The following is a 21,645-nucleotide window of genomic DNA, read 5'->3' as shown; positions in this document are numbered from 1 at the left end:
GCCGGAGGTTTAAAATGGTCAGTTTAATTAAAGACAGAAAAGTGAAACGAATGACTGCAGAAATACTGTTTGTGGCCATGAACTGAGATGAAAGGATGATTTTGGAACTCTGTCTTGCAGATTACCCTCAATGCCGCAATGGATAGGGCACTACTCTCACAGACGAGGGTGTGTAAGTTTAAGTCTATCTGAGGTGCACACCCTGAACTAATATATTTTTGCTGAAACCTAATCATATTGTTTACTCTTCCTCGTAGCAGCTTGCCAGGGTGATAGTATATTGCAACAGAACCATTCCACTTCTTCACTGAAAAGAGTCATGCTGGTTACCCAAATATGCAGAGTGTCATTTTATACAGCTTTCTTTATTGAAATTAAACTTGGACTCACTTGAAATATTCTCTTTCAAAATGAATGTTTTGAGCTGCTGTGAATTTTATTTCTAGAGGTGGTGACAGGCTTTCAGGTACGTGCTTAGGTCAAGGCCCTGTTCATGTCACTTGTATAAGCTAATTCAGGGAGCAAATTAGCAAGTCAAGAAATGGGAAGTCTGAACTACTGTCAAAGCAGTTTCATTCTCTTTTCAAATAATCCAAAAATACCATTGCAGCATAAAACAGAGTATTCAATAAAAGAAGAAGGAGGATTAATGGCAAAAAAGCACATCATAAGATATGAAACTTTGGAAATTATCTAGATATTGTTTGAAAAAACTCCTTTGATGGAAAGAAGATGAAGAACGGTATGGGATCCTGTCCTGCGCACCTGTAATTGATATGTTCCACATCCATTCATACCACCTAACCCTAAACACCCAAACATATTGCAGTCAGTGGCCATGTGGCCTAATGGATAAGGCAGCTGACTTCGGATCAGAAGATTGAGGGTTCGAGTCCCTTCGTGGTTGAGTCTTTTTGTCACAGCACCCAACTTATCTTTACATACAAACTGGAAATACACTCTTACAATACTCATTTCACTCTCACTCATTAAGAAAGCCCAATGCAAACTGCACAATCAGTCATGTTATGCCTTCAGCATTGCTACTTTTCTGTCTTTCTGCCATACCAAAGTACCTCTTCATAAATGCCACGGATATGCAATACGTATACAACAATATGTCATGGCACGATCATTCCGAACAGAACTGTGGGTAGACTCAGTGCAGGGAGTGTGTGCGTGCAGAAAGCAGAAACTATGCATGGGTAGAAGCTCTATGATTTTCTCCAGGAATAATGCAAATTGTCCCTCAGAAAAAGTATAGTACTAGAGAAGAATCATAAACGATTGACACAATTGCTGCCTTTGCTGTTGCCCCAGTTGTGTAATCTGTCAAGGACTGGTCTCTTGCAGATTGAGGCACCTAGTTGCAATTATGTGGTAAAAATCACCCTTACAACCATTTTTGCTATAAACTTGAGATCTTTCTGAGATACTATCTCACAGACTTCTTATGAATGAGGAACTCTGAAATTGTCACATTCCAATTTGTACGTCCTTAAAACTATGCTGGTTATTCAAATGGGCAGATTGTTTTTTAAATTCCTTTCTGTCTCGAGTTGTAGTTATATTGATACAGAGGCATAATTGTTGAATGATATATATTGGTTTGATTGAAATATGTTCGTAGAGGTGGTGATAGGCTTTCTGTGTCTGTCTGAGAGCAAGAACCGGTTAACGTCTTTTTCCAAGAGCAGTTTGTTGTGAAAGGTATCAGGCAAAGGAGTATGTATTGTGATGTGGTTCTCTGACAGCTTCTGTCCACTTGCCAAAAGTTCCAAGGCCCTATGATAGCACAAAAACTGTAAGATTGAAGTGGTGGGTACCGGAGGTTTAAAATGGTCAGTTTAATTAAAGACAGAAAAGTGAAACGAATGACTGCAGAAATACTGTATGTGGCCATGAACTGAGATGAAAGGATGATTTTGGAACTCTGTCTTGCAGATTACCCTCAATGCCGCAATGGATAGGGCACTACTCTCACAGACCAGGGTGTGTAAGTTTAAGTCTATCTGAGGTGCAAACCCTGAACTAATACATTTTTGTTGAAACCTAATCATATTGTTTACTCTTCCTCGTAGCAGCTTGCCAGGGTGATAGTATATTGCAACAGAACCATTCCACTTCTTCACTGAAAAGAGTCATGCTGGTTACCCAAATGTGCAGCAACAGCTTTCTTAATTGAAATTAAACTTGGACTCACTTGAAATATTCTCTTTCAAAATGAATGTTTTGAGCTGCTGTTTATTTTATTTCTATAGGTGGTGACAGCCTTTCAGGTACGTGCTTAGGTCAAGGCCCTGTTCATATCACTTGTATAAGCTAATTCAGGGAGCAAATTAGCAAGTCAAGAAAGGGGAAGTCTGAACTACTGTCAAAGCAGTTTCATTCTCTTTTCAAATAATCCAAAAATACCATTGCAGCATAAAACAGAGTATTCATTAAAAGAAGAAAGGAGGATTAACGGCAAAAAAGCACATCATAAGGAAATTATCTAGATATTGTTTGAAAAAACTCCTTTGATAGAAAGAAGATGAAGAACGGTATGGGATCCTGTCCTGCGCACCTGTAATTGATATGTTCCACATCCATTCATACCACCTAACCCTAAACACCCAAACATATTGCAGTTAGTGACCATGTGGCCTAATGGATAAGGCGTCTGACTTCGGATCAGAAGATTCAGGGTTCGAGTGCCTTCATGGTTGAGTCTTTTTCTCACAGCACCCAACTTATCTTTACATACAAACTGGAGGCACGCTCTTACAATACTCCTTTCACTCTCACTCATTAAGAAAGCCCAATACAAACTGCACAATCAGTCACGTTATGCCTTCAGCATTGCTACTTTTCTGTCTTTCTGTCATACCAAAGTACCTCTTCATAAATGCCATGGATATGCAATACGTATGCAACAATATGACACAGCACAATCATTCTTAACAGAACTGTGGTTAGATGCAGTGCAGGGAGTGTGTGCGTGCAGAAAGCAGAAACTATGCATGCGTAGAAACTCTATGATTTTCTCCAGGAATAATGCAAATTGTCCCTCAGAAAAAATATAGTACTGGAGAAGAATCATAAAGGATTGACACAATTGCTGCCTTTGCTGTTGCCCCAGTTGTGTAATCTGTCAAGGACTGGTCTCTTGCAGATTGAGTCACCTAGTTGCAATTGTGTGGTAAAAATCACCCTTACAACCATTTTTGCTATAAACTTGAGATCTTTCTGAGATACTATCTCACAGACTTCTTATGAATGAGGAACTCTGAAATTGTCACATTTGAATTTGTACGTCCTTAAAACTCTGCTGGTTATTCAAATGGGCAGATTGTTTTTTAATTTCCTTTCTGTCTCTAGTTGTAGTTATATTGATACAGAGGCATAATTGTTGAATGATATATATTGGTTTGATTGAAATATGTTCGTAGAGGTGGTGATAGGCTTTCTGTGTCTGTCTGAGAGCAAGGACCGGTTAACGTCTTTTTCCAAGAGCAGTTTGTTGTGAAAGGTATCAGGCAAAGGAGTATGTATTGTGATGTGGTTCTCTGACTGCTTCTGTCCACTTGCCAAAAGGTCAAAGGCCCTATGATAGCACAAAAACGGTAAGATTGAAGTGGTGGGTGCCGGAGGTTTAAAATGGTCAGTTTAATTAAAGACAGAAAAGTGAAACGAATGACTGCAGAAATACTGTTTGTGGCCATGAACTGAGATGAAAGGATGATTTTGGAACTCTGTCTTGCAGATTACCCTCAATGCCGCAATGGATAGGGCACTACTCTCACAGACGAGGGTGTGTAAGTTTAAGTCTATCTGAGGTGCACACCCTGAACTAATATATTTTTGCTGAAACCTAATCATATTGTTTACTCTTCCTCGTAGCAGCTTGCCAGGGTGATAGTATATTGCAACAGAACCATTCCACTTCTTCACTGAAAAGAGTCATGCTGGTTACCCAAATATGCAGAGTGTCATTTTATACAGCTTTCTTTATTGAAATTAAACTTGGACTCACTTGAAATATTCTCTTTCAAAATGAATGTTTTGAGCTGCTGTGAATTTTATTTCTAGAGGTGGTGACAGGCTTTCAGGTACGTGCTTAGGTCAAGGCCCTGTTCATGTCACTTGTATAAGCTAATTCAGGGAGCAAATTAGCAAGTCAAGAAATGGGAAGTCTGAACTACTGTCAAAGCAGTTTCATTCTCTTTTCAAATAATCCAAAAATACCATTGCAGCATAAAACAGAGTATTCAATAAAAGAAGAAAGGAGGATTAACGGCAAAAAAGCACATCATAAGATATGAATTTTTGGAAATTATCTAGATATTGTTTGAAAAAACTCCTTTGATGGAAAGAAGATGAAGAACGGTATGGGATCCTGTCCTGCGCACCTGTAATTGATATGTGCCACATCCATTCATACCACCTAACCCTAAACACCCAAACATATTGCAGTTAGTGACCATGTGGCCTAATGGATACGGCGTCTGACTTCGGATCAGAAAATTGAGGGTTCGATTCTCTTCATGGTTGAGTCTATTTCTCACAGCACCCAACTTATCTTTACATACAAACTGGAAACACACTCTTACAATACTTCTTTCACTCTCACTCATTAAGAAAGCCCAATGCAAACTGCACAATCAGTCACGTTATGCCTTCAGCATTGCTACTTTTCTGTCTTTCTGCCATACCAAAGTACCTCTTCATAAATGCCATGGATATGCAATACGTATGCAATAATATGACATGGCACAATCATTCTGAATAGAACTGTGGGTAGATTCAGTGCAGGGAGTGTGTGCGTGCAGAAAGCAGAAACTATGCATGGGTAGAAGCTCTATGATTTTCTCCAGGAACAATGCAAATTGTCCCTCAGAAAAAGTATAGTACTAGAGAAGAATCATAAAGGATTGACACAATTGCTGCCTTTGCTGTTACCCCAGTTGTGTAATCTGTCAAGGACTGGTCTCTTGCAGATTGAGGTACCTAGTTGCAATTGTGTGGTAAAAATCACCCTTACAACCATTTTTGCTATAAACTTGAGATCTTTCTGAGATACTATCTCACATACTTCTTATGAATGAGGAACTCTGAAATTGTCACATTCCAATTTGTACGTCCTTAAAACTCTGCGAGTTATTCAAATGGGCAGATTGTTTTTTAAATTCCTTTCTGTCTCGAGTTGTAGTTATATTGATACAGAGGCATAATTGTTGAATGATATATATTGGTTTGATTGAAATATGTTCGTAGAGGTGGTGATAGGCTTTCTGTGTCTGTCTGAGAGCAAGGACCGGTTAACGTCTTTTTCCAAGAGCAATTTGTTGTGAAAGGTATCAGGCAAAGGAGTATGTATTGTGATGTGGTTCTCTGACTGCTTCTGTCCACTTGCCAAAAGTTCCAAGGCCCTATGATAGCACAAAAACGGTAAGATTGAAGTGGTGGGTGCCGGAGATTTAAAATGGACAGTTTAATTAAAGACAGAAAAGTGAAACGAATGACTGCAGAAATACTGTTTGTGGCCATGAACTGAGATGAAAGGATGATTTTGGAACTCTGTCTTGCAGATTACCCTCAATGCCGCAATGGATAGGGCACTACTCTCACAGACCAGGGTGTGTAAGTTTAAGTCTATCTGAGGTGCACACCCTGAACTAATACATTTTTGCTGAAACCTAATCATATTGTTTACTCTTCCTCGTAGCAGCTTGCCAGGGTGATAGTATATTGCAACAGAACCATTCCACTTCTTCACTGAAAAGTGTCATGCTGGTTACCCAAATGTGCAGCGTGTCATTTTATACAGCTTTCTTTATTGAAATTAAACTTGGACTCACTTGAAATATTCTCTTTCAAAATTAATGTTTTGAGCTGCTGTGAATTTTATTTCTAGAGGTGGTGACAGGCTTTCAGGTACGTGCTTAGGTCAAGGCCCTGTTCATGTTACTTGTATAAGCTAATTCAGGGAGCAAATTAGCAAGTCAAGAAATGGGAAGTCTGAACTACTGTTAAAGCAGTTTCATTCTCTTTTCAAATAATCCAAAAATACCATTGCAGCATAAAACAGAGTATTCAATAAAAGAAGAAAGGAGGATTAACGGCAAAAAAGCACATCATAAGATATGAAACTTTGGAAATTATCTAGATATTGTTTGAAAAAACTCCTTTGATGGAAAGAAGATGAAGAACGGTATGGGATCCTGTCCTGCGCACCTGTAATTGATATATTCCACATCCATTCATACCACCTAACCCTAAACACCCAAACATGTTGCAGTCAGTGACCATGTGGCCTAATGGATAAGGCGTCTGACATCAGATCAGAAAATTGAGGGTTCGAGTCCTTTCATGGTTGAGTCTTTTTCTCACAGCACCCAACTTATCTTTACATACAAACTGGAAACACACTCTTACAATACTCCTTTCACTCTCACTCTCACTCATTAAGAAAGCCCAATACAAACTGCACAATCAGACACGTTATGCCTTCAGCATTGCTACTTTTCTGTCTTTCTGCCATACCAAAGTACATCTTCATAAATGCCACGGATATGCAATACGTATGCAACAATATGACACGGCACAATCATTCTTAACAGAACTGTGGTTAGATGCAGTGCAGGGAGTGTGTGCGTGCAGAAAGCAGAAACTAGGCATGTGTAGAAACTCTATGATTTTCGTCAGGAATAATGCAAATTGTCCCTCAGAAAAAATATAGTACTGGATAAGAATCATAAAGGATTGACACAATTGCTGCCTTTGCTGTTGCCCCAATTGTGTAATCTGTCAAGGACTTGTCTCTTGCAGATTGAGGCACCTAGTTGCAATTCTGTGGTATAAATCATCCTTACAACCATTTTTGTTATAAACTTGAGATCTTTCTGAGATACTATCTCACATACTTCTTTTGAATGAGGAACTCTGAAATTGTCACATTCCAATTTGTATGTCTTTAAAACTCTGCTGGTTATTCAAATGGGCAGATTGTTTTTTAAATTCCTTTCTGTCTCGAGTTGTAGTTATATTGATACTGAGGCATAATTGTTGAATGATATATATTGGTTTGATTGAAATATGTTCGTAGAGGTGGTGATAGGCTTTCTGTGTCTGTCTGAGAGCAAGGACCGGTTAACGTCTTTTTCCAAGAGCAATTTGTTGTGAAAGGTATCAGGCAAAGGAGTATGTATTGTGATGTGGTTCTCTGACTGCTTCTGTCCACTTGCCAAAAGTTCCAAGGCCCTATGATAGCACAAAAACGGTAAGATTGAAGTGGTGGGTGCCGGAGGTTTAAAATGGTCAGTTTAATTAAAGACAGAAAAGTGAAACGAATGACTGCAGAAATACTGTATGTGGCCATGAACTGAGATGAAAGGATGATTTTGGAACTCTGTCTTGCAGATTACCCTCAATGCGCAATGGATAGGGCACTACTCTCACAGACCAGGGTGTGTAAGTTTAAGTCTATCTGAGGTGCACACCCTGAACTAATACATTTTTGCTGAAACCTAATCATATTGTTTACTCTTCCTCGTAGCAGCTTGCCAGGGTGATAGTATATTGCAACAGAACCATTCCACTTCTTCACTGAAAAGAGTCATGCTGGTTACCCAAATGTGCAGCGTGTCATTTTATACAGCTTTCTTTATTGAAATTAAACTTGGACTCACTTGAAATATTCTCTTTCAAAATTAACGTTTTGAGCTGCTGTGAATTTTATTTCTAGAGGTGGTGACAGGCTTTCAGGTACGTGCTTAGGTCAAGGCCCTGTTCATGTCACTTGTATAAGCTAATTGAGGGAGCAAATTAGCAAGTCAAGAAATGGGAAGTCTTAACTACTGCCAAAGCAGTTTCATTCTCTTTTCAAATAATCCAAAAATACCATTGCAGCATAAAACAGAGTATTCAATAAAAGAAGAAAGGAGGATTAACGGGAAAAAAGCGCAGCATAAGATATGAAACTTTGGAAATTATCTAGATATTGTTGGAAAAAACTCCTTTGATGGAAAGAAGATGAAGTACGGTATGGGATCCTGTCCTGCGCACCTGTAATTGATATTTTCCACATCCATTCATACCACCTAACCCTAAACACCCAAACATATTGCAGTCAGTGGCCATGTGGCATAATGGATAAGGCGTCTGACTTTGGATCAGAAGATTGAGGGTTCGAGTCCCTTCATAGTTGAGACTTTTTCTCACAGCACCCAACCTATCTTTACATACAAACTCGAGGCACACTCTTACAATACTCCTTTCACGCTCACTCATTAAGAAAGCCCAATGCAAACTGCACAATCAGTCACGTTATGCCTTCAGCATTGCTACTTTTCTGTCTTTCTGCCATACCAAAGTACCTCTTCATAAATGCCATGGATATGCAATACGTATGCAATAACATGACGTGGCACAATCATTCTGAATAGAACTGTGGGTAGATTCAGTGCAGGGAGTGTGTGCGTGCAGAAAGCAGAAACTATGCATGGGTAGAAGCTCTATGATTTTCTCCAGGAACAATGCAAATTGTCCCTCAGAAAAAGTATAGTACTAGAGAAGAATCATAAAGGATTGACACAATTGCTGCCTTTGCTGTTGCCCCAGTTGTGTAATCTGTCAAGGACTGGTCTCTTGCAGATTGAGGCACCTAGTTGCAATTGTGTGGTAAAAATCACCCTTACAACCATTTTTGCTATAAACTTGAGATCTTTCTGAGATACTATCTCACAGACTTCTTATGAATGAGGAACTCTGAAATTGTCACATTCCAATTTGTACGTCCTTAAAACTCTGCGGGTTATTCAAATGGGCAGATTGTTTTTTAAATTCCTTTCTGTCTTGAGTTGTAGTTATATTGATACAGAGGCATAATTGTTGAATGATATATATTGGTTTCATTGAAATATGTTCGTAGAGGTGGTGATAGGCTTTCTGTGTCTGTCTGAGAGAAAGGACCGGTTAACGTCTTTTTCCAAGAGCAATTTGTTGTGAAAGGTATCAGGCAAAGGAGTATGTATTGTGATGTGGTTCTCTGACTGTTTCTGTCCACTTGCCAAAAGTTCCAAGGCCCTATGATAGCACAAAAATGGTAAGATTGAAGTGGTGGGTGCCGGAGGTTAAAAATGGTCAGTTTAATTAAAGACAGAAAAGTGAAACGAATGACTGCAGAAATACTCTATGTGGCCATGAACTGAGATGAAAGGATGATTTTGGAACTCTGTCTTGCAGATTACCCTCAATGCCGCAATGGATAGGGCACTACTCTCACAGACCAGGGTGTGTAAGTTTAAGTCTATCTGAGGTGCACACCCTGAACTAATACATTTTTGCTGAAACCTAATCATATTGTTTACTCTTCCTCGTAGCAGCTTTCCAGGGTGATAGTATATTGCAACAGAGCCATTCCACTTCTTCACTGAAAAGAGTCATGCTGGTTACCCAAATGTGCAGCGTGTCATTTTATACAGCTTTCTTCATTGAAATTAAACTTGGACTCACTTGAAATATTCTCTTTCAAAATGAATGTTTTGAGCTGCTGTGAATTTTATTTCTAGAGGTGGTGACAGGCTTTCAGGTACGTGCTTAGGTCAAGGCCCTGTTCATTTCACTTGTAAAAGCTAATTCAGGGAGCAAATTAGCAAGTCAAGAAATGGGAAGTCTGAACTACTGTCAAAGCAGTTTCATTCTCTTTTCAAATAATCCAAAAATACCATTGCACCATAAAACAGAGTATTCAATAAAAGAAGATAGGAGGATTAACGGCAAAAAAGCACATCATAAGATATGAAACTTTGGAAATTATCTAGATATTGTTTGAAAAAACTCTTTTGATGGAAAGAAGATGAAGAACGGTATGGGATCCTGTCCTGCGCACCTGTAATTGATATGTTCCACATCCATTCATACCACCTAACCCTAAACACCCAAACATATTGCAGTCAGTGACCATGTGGCCTAATGGATAAGGCGTCTGACTTCGGATCAGAAGATTGAGGGTTCGAGTCCCTTCGTGGTTGAATCTTTTTCTCACAGCACCCAACTTATCTTTACATACAAACTGGAAATACACTCTTACAATACTCCTTTCACTCTCACTCATTAAGAAAGCCCAATGCAAACTGCACAATCAGTCACGTTATGCCTTCAGCATTGCTACTTTTCTGTCTTTCTGCCATACCAAAGTACCTCTTCATAAATGCCACGGATATGCAATACGTATACAACAATATGACATGGCACAATCATTCCGAACAGAACTGTGGGTAGATTCAGTGCAGGGAGTGTGTGCGTGCAGAAAGCAGAAACTATGCATGGGTAGAAGCTCTATGATTTTCTCCAGGAATAATGCAAATTGTCCCTCAGAAAAAGTATAGTACTAGAGAAGAATCATAAAGGATTGACACAATTGCTGCCTTTGCTGTTGCCCCAGTTGTGTAATCTGTCAAAGACTGGGCTCTTGCAGATTGAGGCACCTAGTTGCAATTGTGTGGTAAAAATCACCCTTACAACCATTTTTGCTAAAAACTTGAGATCTTTCTGAGATACTATCTCAGAGACTTCTTATGAATGAGGAACTCTGAAATTGTCACATTCCAATTTGTACGTCCTTAAAACTCTGCTGGTTATTCAAATGGGCAGATTGTTTTTTAAATTCCTTTCTGTCTCGAGTTGTAGTTATATTGATACAGAGGCATAATTGTTGAATGATATATATTGGTTTGATTGAAATATGTCCGTAGAGGTGGTGATAGGCTTTCTGTGTCTGTCTGAGAGCAAGGACCGGTTAACGTCTTTTTCCAAGAGCAGTTTGTTGTGAAAGGTATCAGGCAAAGGGGTATGCATTGTGGTGTGGTTCTCTGACTGCTTCTGTCCACTTGCCAAAAGTTCCAAGGCCCTATGATAGCACAAAAACGGTGAGATTGAAGTGGTGGGTGCCGGAGGTTTAAAATGGTCAGTTTAATTAAAGACAGAAAAGTGAAACGAATGACTGCAGAAATACTGTATGTGGCCATGAACTGAGATGAAAGGATGATTTTGCAACTCTGTCTTGCAGATTACCCTCAATGCCGCAATGGATAGGGCACTACTCTCACAGACCAGGGTGTGTAAGTTTAAGTCTATCTGAGGTGCACACCCTGAACTAATTCATTTTTGCTGAAACCTAATCATATTGTTTACTCTTCCTCGTAGCAGCTTGCCAGGGTGATAGTATATTGCAACAGAACCATTCCACTTCTTCACTGAAAAGAGTCATGCTGGTTACCCAAATGTGCAGCGTGTCATTTTATACAGCTTTCTTTATTGAAATTAAACTTGGACTCACTTGAAATATTCTCTTTCAAAATTAATGTTTTGAGCTGCTGTGAATTTTATTTCTAGAGGTGGTGACAGGCTTTCAGGTACGTGCTTAGGTCAAGGCCCTGTTCATGTCACTTGAATAAGCTAATTCAGGGAGCAAATTAGCAAGTCAAGAAATGGGAAGTCTGAACTAATGTCAAAGCAGTTTCATTCTCTTTTCAAATAATCCAAAAATACCATTGCAGCATAAAACAGAGTATTCAATAAAAGAAGAAAGGAGGATTAACGGCAAAAAAGCACAGCATAAGATATGAAACTTTGGAAATTATCTAGATATTGTTTGAAAAAACTCCTTTGATGGAAAGAAGATGAAGAACGGTATGGGATCCTGTCCTGCGCACCTGTAATGGATATGTTCCACATCCAATCATACACCTAACCTTAAACACCCAAACATATTGCAGTCAGTCACCATGTGGCCTAATGGATAAGGCGTCTGACTTCGGATCAGAAGATTGAGAGTTCGAGTCCCTTCGTGGTTGAGTCTTTTTCTCACAGCACCCAACTTATCTTTACATACAAACTGGAGGCACACTCTTACAATACTCCTTTCACTCTCACTCATTAAGAAAGCCCAATACAAACTGCACAATCAGTCACGTTATGCCTTCAGCATTGCTACTTTTCTGTCTTTCTGCCATACCAAAGTACCTCTTCATAAATGCCTTGGATATGCAATACGTATACAACAATATGACATGGCACAATCATTCTGAACAGAACTGTGGGTAGATTCAGTGCAGGGAGTGTGTGCGTGCAGAAAGCAGAAACTATGCATGGGTAGAAGCTCTATGATTTTCTCCAGGAATAATGCAAATTGTCCCTCAGAAAAAGTATAGTACTAGAGAAGAATCATAAAGGATTGACACAATTGCTGCCTTTGCTGTTGCCCCAGTTGTGTAATCTGTCAAGGACTGGTCTCTTGCAGATTGAGGCACCTAGTTGCAATTGTGTGGTAAAAATCACCCTTACAACCATTTTTGCTATAAACTTGAGATCTTTCTGAGATACTATCTCACAGACTTCTTATGAATGAGGAACTCTGAAATTGTCACATTCCAATTTGTACGTCCTTAAAACTCTGCTGGTTATTCAAATGGGCAGATTGTTTTTTAAATTCCTTTCTGTCTCGAGTTGTAGTTATATTGATACAGAGGCATAATTGTTGAATGATATATATTTGTTTGATTGAAATATGTTCGTAGAGGTGGTGATAGGCTTTCTGTGTCTGTCTGAGAGCAAGGACGGGTTAACGTCTTTTTCCAAGAGCAGTTTGTTGTGAAAGGTATCAGGCAAAGGAGTATGTATTGTGATGTGGTTCTCTGACTGCTTCTGTCCACTTGCCAAAAGTTCCAAGAGCCTATGATAGCACAAAAATGGTAAGATTGAAGTGGTGGGTGCCGAAGGTTTAAAATGGTCAGTTTAATTAAAGACAGAAAAGTGAAACGAATGACTGCAGAAATACTGTATGTGGCCATGAACTGAAATGAAAGGATGATTTTGGAACTCTGTCTTGCAGATTTACCCTCAATGCCGCAATGGATAGGGCACTACTCTCACAGACCAGGGTGTGTAAGTTTAAGTCTATCTGAGGTGCACACCCTGAACTAATACATTTTTGCTGAAACCTAATCATATTGTTTACTCTTCCTCGTAGCAGCTTGCCAGGGTGATAGTATATTGCAACAGAACCATTCCACTTCTTCACTGAAAAGAGTCATACTGGTTACCCAAATGTGCAGCGTGTCATTTTATACAGCTTTCTTTATTGAAATTAAACTTGGACTCACTTGAAATATTCTCTTTCAAAATGAATGTTTTGAGCTGCTGTGAATTTTATTTCTAGAGGTGGTGACAGGCTTTCAGGTACGTGCTTAGGTCAAGGCCCTGTTCATGTCACTTGTATAAGCTAATTCAGGGAGCAATTTAGCAAGTCAAGAAATGGGATGTCTGAACTACTGTCAAAGCAGTTTCATTCTCCTTTCAAATAATCCAAAAATACCATTGCAGCATAAAACAGAGTATTCAATAAAAGAAGAAAGGAGGATTAACGGCAAAAAAGCACATCATAAGATATGAAACTTTGGAAATTATCTAGATATTGTTTGAAAAAACTCCTTTGATGGAAAGAAGATGAAGAACGGTATGGGATCCTGTCCTGCGCACCTGTAATTGATATGTTCCACATCCATTCATACCACCTAACCCTAAACACCCAAACATATAGCAGTCAGTGACCATGTGGCCTAATGCATAAGGCGTCTGACTTCGGATCAGAAGATTGAGGGTTCAAGTCCCTTCATGGTTGAGTCTTTCTCTCACAGCACCCAACTTATCTTTACATACAAACTGGAAATACACTCTTACAATACTCCTTTCACTCTCACTCATTAAGAAAGCCCAATGCAAACTGCACAATCAGTCATGTTATGCCTTCAGCATTGCTACTTTTCTGTCTTTTTGCCATACCAAAGTACCTCTTCATAAATGCCACGGATATGCAATATGTATACAACAATATGACAAGGCACAATCATTCCGAACAGAACTGTGGGTAGATTCAGTGCAGGGAGTGTGTGCGTGCAGAAAGCAGAAACTATGCATGGGTAGAAGCTCTATGATTTTCTCCAGGAATAATGCAAATTGTCCCTCAGAAAAAGTATAGTACTAGAGAAGAATCATAAAGGATTGACACAATTGCTGCCTTTGCTGTTGCCCCAGTTGTGTAATCTGTCAAGGACTGGTCTCTTGCAGATTGAGGCACCTAGTTGCAATTGTGTGGTAAAAATCACCCTTACAACCATTTTTGCTATAAACTTGAGATCTTTCTGAGATACTATCTCACAGACTTCTTATGAATGAGGAACTCTGAAATTGTCACATTTCAATTTGTACGTCCTTAAAACTCTGCTGGTTATTCAAATGGGCAGATTGTTTTTTAAATTCCTTTCTGTCTCGAGTTGTAGTTATATTGATACAGAGGCATAATTGTTGAATGATATATATTGGTTTGATTGAAATATGTTCGTTGAGGTGGTGATAGGCTTTCTGTGTCTGTCTGAGAGCAAGGACCGGTTAACGTCTTTTTCCAAGAGCAGTTTGTTGTGAAAGGTATCAGGCAAAGGAGTATGTATTGTGATGTGGTTCTCTGACTGCTTCTGTCCACTTGCCAAAAGTTCTAAGGCCCTATGATAGCACAGAAACGGTAAGATTGAAGTGGTGGGTGCCGGAGGTTTAAAATGGTCAGTTTAATTAAAGACAGAAAAGTGAAACGAATGACTGCAGAAATACTGTATGTGGCCATGAACTGAGATGAAAGGATGATTTTGGAACTCTGTCTTGCAGATTACCCTCAATGCCGCAATGGATAGGGCACTACTCTCACAGACCAGGGTGTGTAAGTTTAAGTCTATGTGAGGTGCACACCCTGAACTAATACATTTTAGCTGAAACCTAATCATATTGTTTACTCTTCCTCGTAGCAGCTTGCCAGGGTGATAGTATATTACAACAGAACCATTCCACTTCTTCACTGAAAAGAGTCAAGCTGGTTACACAAATGTGCAGCGTGTCATTTTATACTACTTTCTTTATTGAAATTAAACTTGGACTCACTTGAAATATTCTCTTTCAAAATGAATGTTTTGAGCTGCTGTGAATTTTATTTCTAGAGGTGGTGACAGGCTTTCAGGTATGTGCTTAGGTCAAGGCCCTGTTCATGTCACTTGTATAAGCTAATTCAGGGAGCAAATTAGCAAGTCAAGAAATGGGAAGTCTGAACTACTGTCAAAGCAGTTTCATTCTCTTTTCAAATAATCCAAAAATACCATTGCAGCATAAAACAGAGTATTCAATAAAAGAAGAAAGGAGGATTAACGGCAAAAAAGCACAGCATAAGATATGAAACTTTGGAAATTATCTAGATATTGTTTGAAAAAACTCGTTTGATGGAAAGAAGATGAAGAACGGTATGGGATCCTGTCCTGCGCACCTGTAATTGATATGTTCCACATCCATTCATACCACCTAACCCCAAACACCCAAACATATTGCAGTCAGTGACCATGTGGCCTAATGGATAAGGCGTCTGACTTCGGTTCATAAGATTGAGGGTTCGAGTCCCTTCGTGGTTGAGTCTTTTTCTCACAGCACCGAACATATCTTTACATACAAACTGGAAATACACTCTTACAATACTCCTTTCACTCTCACTCATTAAGAAAGCCCAATGCAAACTGCACAATCAGTCACGTTATGCCTTCAGCATTGCTACTTTTCTGTCTTTCTGCCATACCAAAGTACCTCTTCATAAATGCCACGGATATGCAATACGTATACAACAATATGACATGGCACAATCATTCCGAACAGAACTGTGGGTAGATTCAGTGCAGGGAGTGTGTGCGTGCAGAAAGCAGAAACTATGCATGGGTAGAAGCTCTATGATTTTCTCCAGGAATAATGCAAATTGTCCCTCAGAAAAAGTATAGTACTAGAGAAGAATCATAAAGGATTGACACAATTGCTGCCTTTGCTGTTGCCCCAGTTGTGTAATCTGTCAAGGACTGGTCTCTTGCAGATTGAGGCACCTAGTTGCAATTGTGTGGTAAAAATCACCCTTACAACCATTTTTGCTATAAACTTGAGATCTTTCTGAGATACTATCTCACAGACTTCTTATGAATGAGGAACTCTGAAATTGTCACTTTCCAATTTGTACGTCCTTAAAACTATGCTGGTTATTCAAATGGGCAGATTGTTTTTTAAATTCCTTTCTGTCTCGAGTTGTAGTTATATTGATACAGAGGCATAATTGTTGAATTATATATATTGGTTTGATTGAAATATGTTCGTAGAGGTGGTGATAGGCTTTCTGTGTCTGTCTGAGAGCAAGGACCGGTTAACGTCTTTTTCCAAGAGCAGTTTGTTGTGAAAGGTATCAGGCAAAGGAGTATGTATTGTGATGTGGTTCTCTGACTGCTTCTGTCCACTTGCCAAAAGTTCCAAGGCCCTATGATAGCACAAAAACGGTAAGATTGAAGTGGTGGGTGCCGGAGGTTTAAAATGGTCAGTTTAATTAAAGACAGAAAAGTGAAACGAATGACTGCAGAAATACTGTATGTGGCCATGAACTGAGATGAAAGGATGATTTTGGAACTCTGTCTTGCAGATTAACCTCAATGCCGCAATGGATAGGGCACTACTCTCACAGACCAGGGGGTGTAAGTTTAAGTCTATCTGAGGTGCACACCCTGAACTAATACATTTTTGCTGAAACCTAATCATATTGTTTACTCTTCCTCGTAGCAGCTTGCCAGGGTGATAGTATATTGCAACAGAACCATTCCACTTCTTCACTGAAAAGAGTCATGCTGGTTACCCAAATGTGCAGCGTGTCATTTTATACAGCTTTCTTTATTGAAATTAAACTTGGACTCACTTGAAATATTCTCTTTCAAAATGAATGTTTTGAGCTGCTGTGAATTTTATTTCTAGAGGTGGTGACAGGCTTTCAGGTACGTGCTTAGGTCAAGGCCCTGTTCATGTCACTTGTGTAAGCTAATTCAGGGAGCAAATTAGCAAGTCAAGAAATGGGAAGTCTGAACTACTGTCAAAGCAGTTTCATTCTCTTTTCAAATAATCCAAAAATACCATTGCAGCATAAAACAGAGTATTCAATAAAAGAAGAAAGGAGGATTAACGGCAAAAAAGCACATCATAAGATATGAAACTTTGGAAATTATCTAGATATTGTTTGAAAAAACTCCTTTGATGGAAAGAAGATGAAGAACGGTATGGGATCCTGTCCTGCGCACCTGTAATTGATATGTTCCACATCCATTCATACCACCTAACCCTAAACACCCAAACATATTGCAGTCAGTGACCATGTGGCCTAATGGATAAGGCGTCTGACTTCAGATCAGAAGATTGAGGGTTCGAGTCCCTTCGTGGTTGAATCTTTTTCTCACAGCACCCAACTTATCTTTACATACAAACTGGAAACACACTCTTACAATACTCCTTTCACTCTCACTCATTAAGAAAGCCCAATGCAAACTGCACAATGAGTCACGTTATGCCTTCAGCATTGCTACTTTTCTGTCTTTCTGCCACACTAAAGTACCTCTTCATAAATGCCTTGGATATGCAATACGTATACAGTACAACAATATGACATGGCACAATCATTCTGAACAGAACTGTGGGTAGATTCAGTGCAGGGAGTGTGTGCGTGCAGAAAGCAGAAACTATGCATGGGTAGAAGCTCTATGATTTTCTCCAGGAATAATGCAAATTGTCCCTCAGAAAAAGTATAGTACTAGAGAAGAATCATAAAGGATTGACACAATTGCTGCCTTTGCTGTTGCCCCAGTTGTGTAATCTGTCAAGGACTGGTCTCTTGCAGATTGAGTCACCTAGTTGCAATTGTGTGGTAAAAATCACCCTTACAACCATTTTTGCTATAAACTTGAGATCTTTCTGAGATACTATCTCACAGACTTCTTATGAATGAGGAACTCTGAAATTGTCACATTCCAATTTGTACGTCCTTAAAACTCTGCTGGTTATTCAAATGGGCAGATCGTTTTTTAAATTCCTTTCTGTCTCGAGTTGTAGTTATATTGATACAGAGGCATAATTGTTGAATGATATATATTGGTTTGATTGAAATATGTTTGTAGAGGTGGTGATAGGCTTTCTGTGTCTGTCTGAGAGCAAGGACCGGTTAACGTGTTTTTCCAAGAGCAGTTTGTTGTGAAAGGTATCAGGCAAAGAAGTATGTATTGTGATGTGGTTCTCTGACTGCTTCTGTCCACTTGCCAAATGTTCCAAGGCCCTATGATAGCACAAAAACGGTAAGATTGAAGTGGTGGGTGCCGGAGGTTTAAAATGGTCAGTTTAATTAAAGACAGAAAAGTGAAACGAATGACTGCACAAATACTGTATGAGGCCATGAACTGAGATGAAAGGATGATTTTGGAACTCTGTCTTGCAGATTACCCTCAATGCCGCAATGGATAGGGCACTACTCTCACAGACCAGGGTGTGTAAGTTTAAGTCTATCTGAGGTGCACACCCTGAACTAATACATTTTTGCTGAAACCTAATCATATTGTTTACTCTTCCTCGTAGCAGCTTGCCAGGGTGATAGTATATTGCAACAGAACCATTCCACTTCTTCACTGAAAAGAGTCATGCTGGTTACCCAAATGTGCAGCGTGTCATTTTATACAACTTTCTTTATTGAAATTAAACTTGGACTCACTTGAAATATTCTCTTTCAAAATGAATGTTTGAGCTGCTGTGAATTTTATTTCTAGAGGTGGTGACAGGCTTTCAGGTACGTGCTTAGGTCAAGGCCCTGTTCATGTCACTTGTATAAGCTAATTCAGGGAGCAAATTAGCAAGTCAAGAAATGGGAAGTCTGAACTACTGTCAAAGCAGTTTCATTCTCTTTTCAAATAATCCAAAAATACCATTGCAGCATAAAACAGAGTATTCAATAAAAGAAGAAAGGAGGATTAACGGCAAAAAAGCACAGCATAAGATATGAAACTTTGGAAATTATCTAGATATTGTTTGAAAAAACTCCTTTGATGGAAAGAAGATGAAGAACGGTATGGGATCCTGTCCTGCGCACCTGTAATTGATATGTTCCACATCCATTCATACCACCTAACCCTAAACACCCAAACATGTTGCAGTCAGTGACCATGTGGCCTAATGGATAAGGCGTCTGACTTTGGATCAGAAGATTGAGGGTTCGAGTCCCTTCATGGTTGAGTCTTTTTCTCACAGCACCCAACTTATCTTTACATACAAACTGGAAACACACTCTTACAATACTCCTTTCACTCTCACTCATTAAGAAAGCCCAATCCAAACTGCACAATCAGTCACGTTATGCCTTCAGCATTGCTACTTTTCTGTCTTTCTGCCATACCAAAGTACCTCTTCATAAATGCCATGGATATGCAATACGTATATGTTGGACTTTTGGCCATACGCATGGTCATCCCTAGTCTTTTTGCCTCCTTCCTCCTGGTTTTTCTGACCTCTCGCTGTTGGCTCTAGGACTCTGAGCACTTTATCACTGCTGACCAGTGCTAAAGTGCAGGTGCTCTCCCATCTAAAGTTGGTATGATTGGCTTATACCTAATTGGCATATTTAATTTACCTATAAGTCCCTTGTACAGTGGTATCTCTATACCCAGGGCCTGTAAATTAAATGCTACTAGTGGGCCTGCAGCGCTGCTTGCGCCACCCACTGAAGTAGACTTTCAAACCTGTCTCAGGCCTGCTAGCGCAGGGCCTGTGTGCGCAGTTTTCTGCCACAGGGACCTGGCATCTAAATTTACTTGCCAGGCCCAGAACCCCCCTTTTACTACATGTAAGTCACCCCTAAAGTACGCCCTAGCTAGCCCTATGGGCAGGGTGCCATGTATGTAGAAAGGCAGGACATGTGCCATATTGCCTGGCCTGTCCTGGTAGTGACAAACAGCCTAACTTGGTGTCTCACTGCTGTGAGTGCTGCCTTCTCATAGGATTGCATTAGAAATGCCCTGCCTTATGTGTAAAGGGTATTGTCTGATTTATGAGGGGTAGCGTAGGCGTGTTTGGTATGGTTGTGATGGTGATAATAAATACTGCTTACTGGTGTGGGTGTATTTTTTATTACTATCACAGAAATGCCACTTCTAGAAAGTGCGCATTTATCTGTGCTTATAATTCTGGTGTTTTGCAGCTTGACTCCAATCCACGTCTGGGCAGAGTGACAGTTGGGGCTTTGTGCATACTTTTCAGACAGCCTGTGCACAGGGAGGGTGGAGGTGTCACTGAGGTGCATCTACATACTGAATAGTCTTCCTGGGCTGAGAGAAGGGAGAGGCGGGGCACACCTACATTTGTAAAGGCTGTGCCCTGGCCTCACACAATAGGGTCGTTAACCCCCCACTGATGTTTGGAGCCTGTGCTGAAAGGAGAGAGGGGGCACTCCCAGAACCAGTTGTAACTGGCTGGAACCTCCTCTCCCTGTCATTGTAAAACACTGTAAAAAAAGGACTATAAGTACAGGGGAATTTTCCCCACAATTTGAACACTCTTGGAACTTGAAACTGGACACAGAACGCTGATGAATGGACTCACCAGGAAACCGCCATGGACTGCTGCTGCTGTGCTGACCTGTGACCTGCCTGGTCACTAGGAGGAACTGCCACCATCTGCACCCCTTGTGCTGGCCTGTAGCTGGGCCCACCAGCCCTGTGCTCCTTCTTGTTTAATTGTTCCCAGGGGCAGGGTGCTGTGGCCCCTGACCCCTGCTACGATCCTGCTTTTACGAGGAATAAGGCATTCTTTTAATGACTGAGGCTGCTGAGGGGCCATTGCACTTTGAAAGCGCTTTTCTTTTGCTAACAGAAAAATCACTGCCGCAGCCCGAGCTTGTGGATGTGCTCTAGCGCTTTGAAGGCGCTTTTCTTTCGTGCAAGGAAATCACCGCCGCAGCCCGGGATTTAAAATGTGTCCTAGCGCTCTGAAAAGCGCTCTCCTGCTGTTTAGGATCACCGCCGCAGCCGGGTTTTCAAGTTATTGCCGAGCGCGAGGATCGCGCTCAGCTCAGTGCCCCCGGGGCACAAGAAACCCCTTTCCAAAATAACGAGGAGCAAGTCTGCTCCTAGCGGTGCCCCCGGGGTAGGGATCGCTCCAAGGAGCGCCCCCGGGGCACCGGCCGGCCCGACCTGGTGCCGGTGTTGCCGTCGGAGGAGGAGGGAGAGGAGGACGCCTCTCCCTCCCCTGCTCCAGCCCCGGAGGGCTCGCTCTGCAGTGCGCGGCCGGGGGAGACAGCCTCATCGGAGGCTCGCCCCCGCCGCCAACTCTCTGGTGGGCCCCCTCGTGGGCCCGAGACCATCACAAATGGGGGCCCGCTCGCAGATCGGAGGGGGTGCGTGGTGCCCCCCTCCTGAACCCAAGGATTTCCCTGACTTGGGCCCCCCTTGGAGAGGGCCGGTGGAGGCCCGGGGGGCCCTCCAATGAGCACGGGTCCCAGAAGGGGCCCGTCAAGGAAGCAGAGAGGGTGCGTGCCGCCCCTCTCTATTTGCCAAGTTAGGGAGGCCCCCGTTTTGCGCAGAAGAGCGCCGGGGGCCCCATGATTCATTTTAGGCACTGGAAGTGCCTCTTCATCATTCCCAGGTACTTTTAAATGGACAAATATAATTATGATTTAAAAGTTCTTGCTACAGACTTTCTTAATTGTGTTATATTACCTGCCTGTACTATGATGCTTTTACA

General features: G+C 40.8%; 3 non-coding genes across 3 annotated transcripts; all 3 read left to right on the top strand.

Moving 5' to 3' along the window:
* Positions 1 to 9,940: 9,940 nt before the first annotated feature.
* TRNAR-UCG (transfer RNA arginine (anticodon UCG)) lies at positions 9,941 to 10,013 on the top strand. Its single transcript has one exon. It is a non-coding gene; the product is annotated as a tRNA-Arg (tRNA).
* A 5,402-nt stretch (positions 10,014 to 15,415) lies between these two features.
* TRNAR-UCG (transfer RNA arginine (anticodon UCG)) lies at positions 15,416 to 15,488 on the top strand. Its single transcript has one exon. It is a non-coding gene; the product is annotated as a tRNA-Arg (tRNA).
* A 3,581-nt stretch (positions 15,489 to 19,069) lies between these two features.
* Positions 19,070 to 19,142, top strand: TRNAQ-UUG (transfer RNA glutamine (anticodon UUG)). The gene has a single exon. It is a non-coding gene; the product is annotated as a tRNA-Gln (tRNA).
* The last annotated feature ends 2,503 nt before the right edge of the window (positions 19,143 to 21,645 follow it).

Source organism: Pleurodeles waltl, chromosome 4_1 (assembly GCF_031143425.1).
Source record: "Pleurodeles waltl isolate 20211129_DDA chromosome 4_1, aPleWal1.hap1.20221129, whole genome shotgun sequence".
NCBI classification, from domain to species: Eukaryota; Metazoa; Chordata; class Amphibia; order Caudata; family Salamandridae; genus Pleurodeles; species Pleurodeles waltl.
This window is presented reverse-complemented; position numbering and strand designations above follow the sequence as displayed.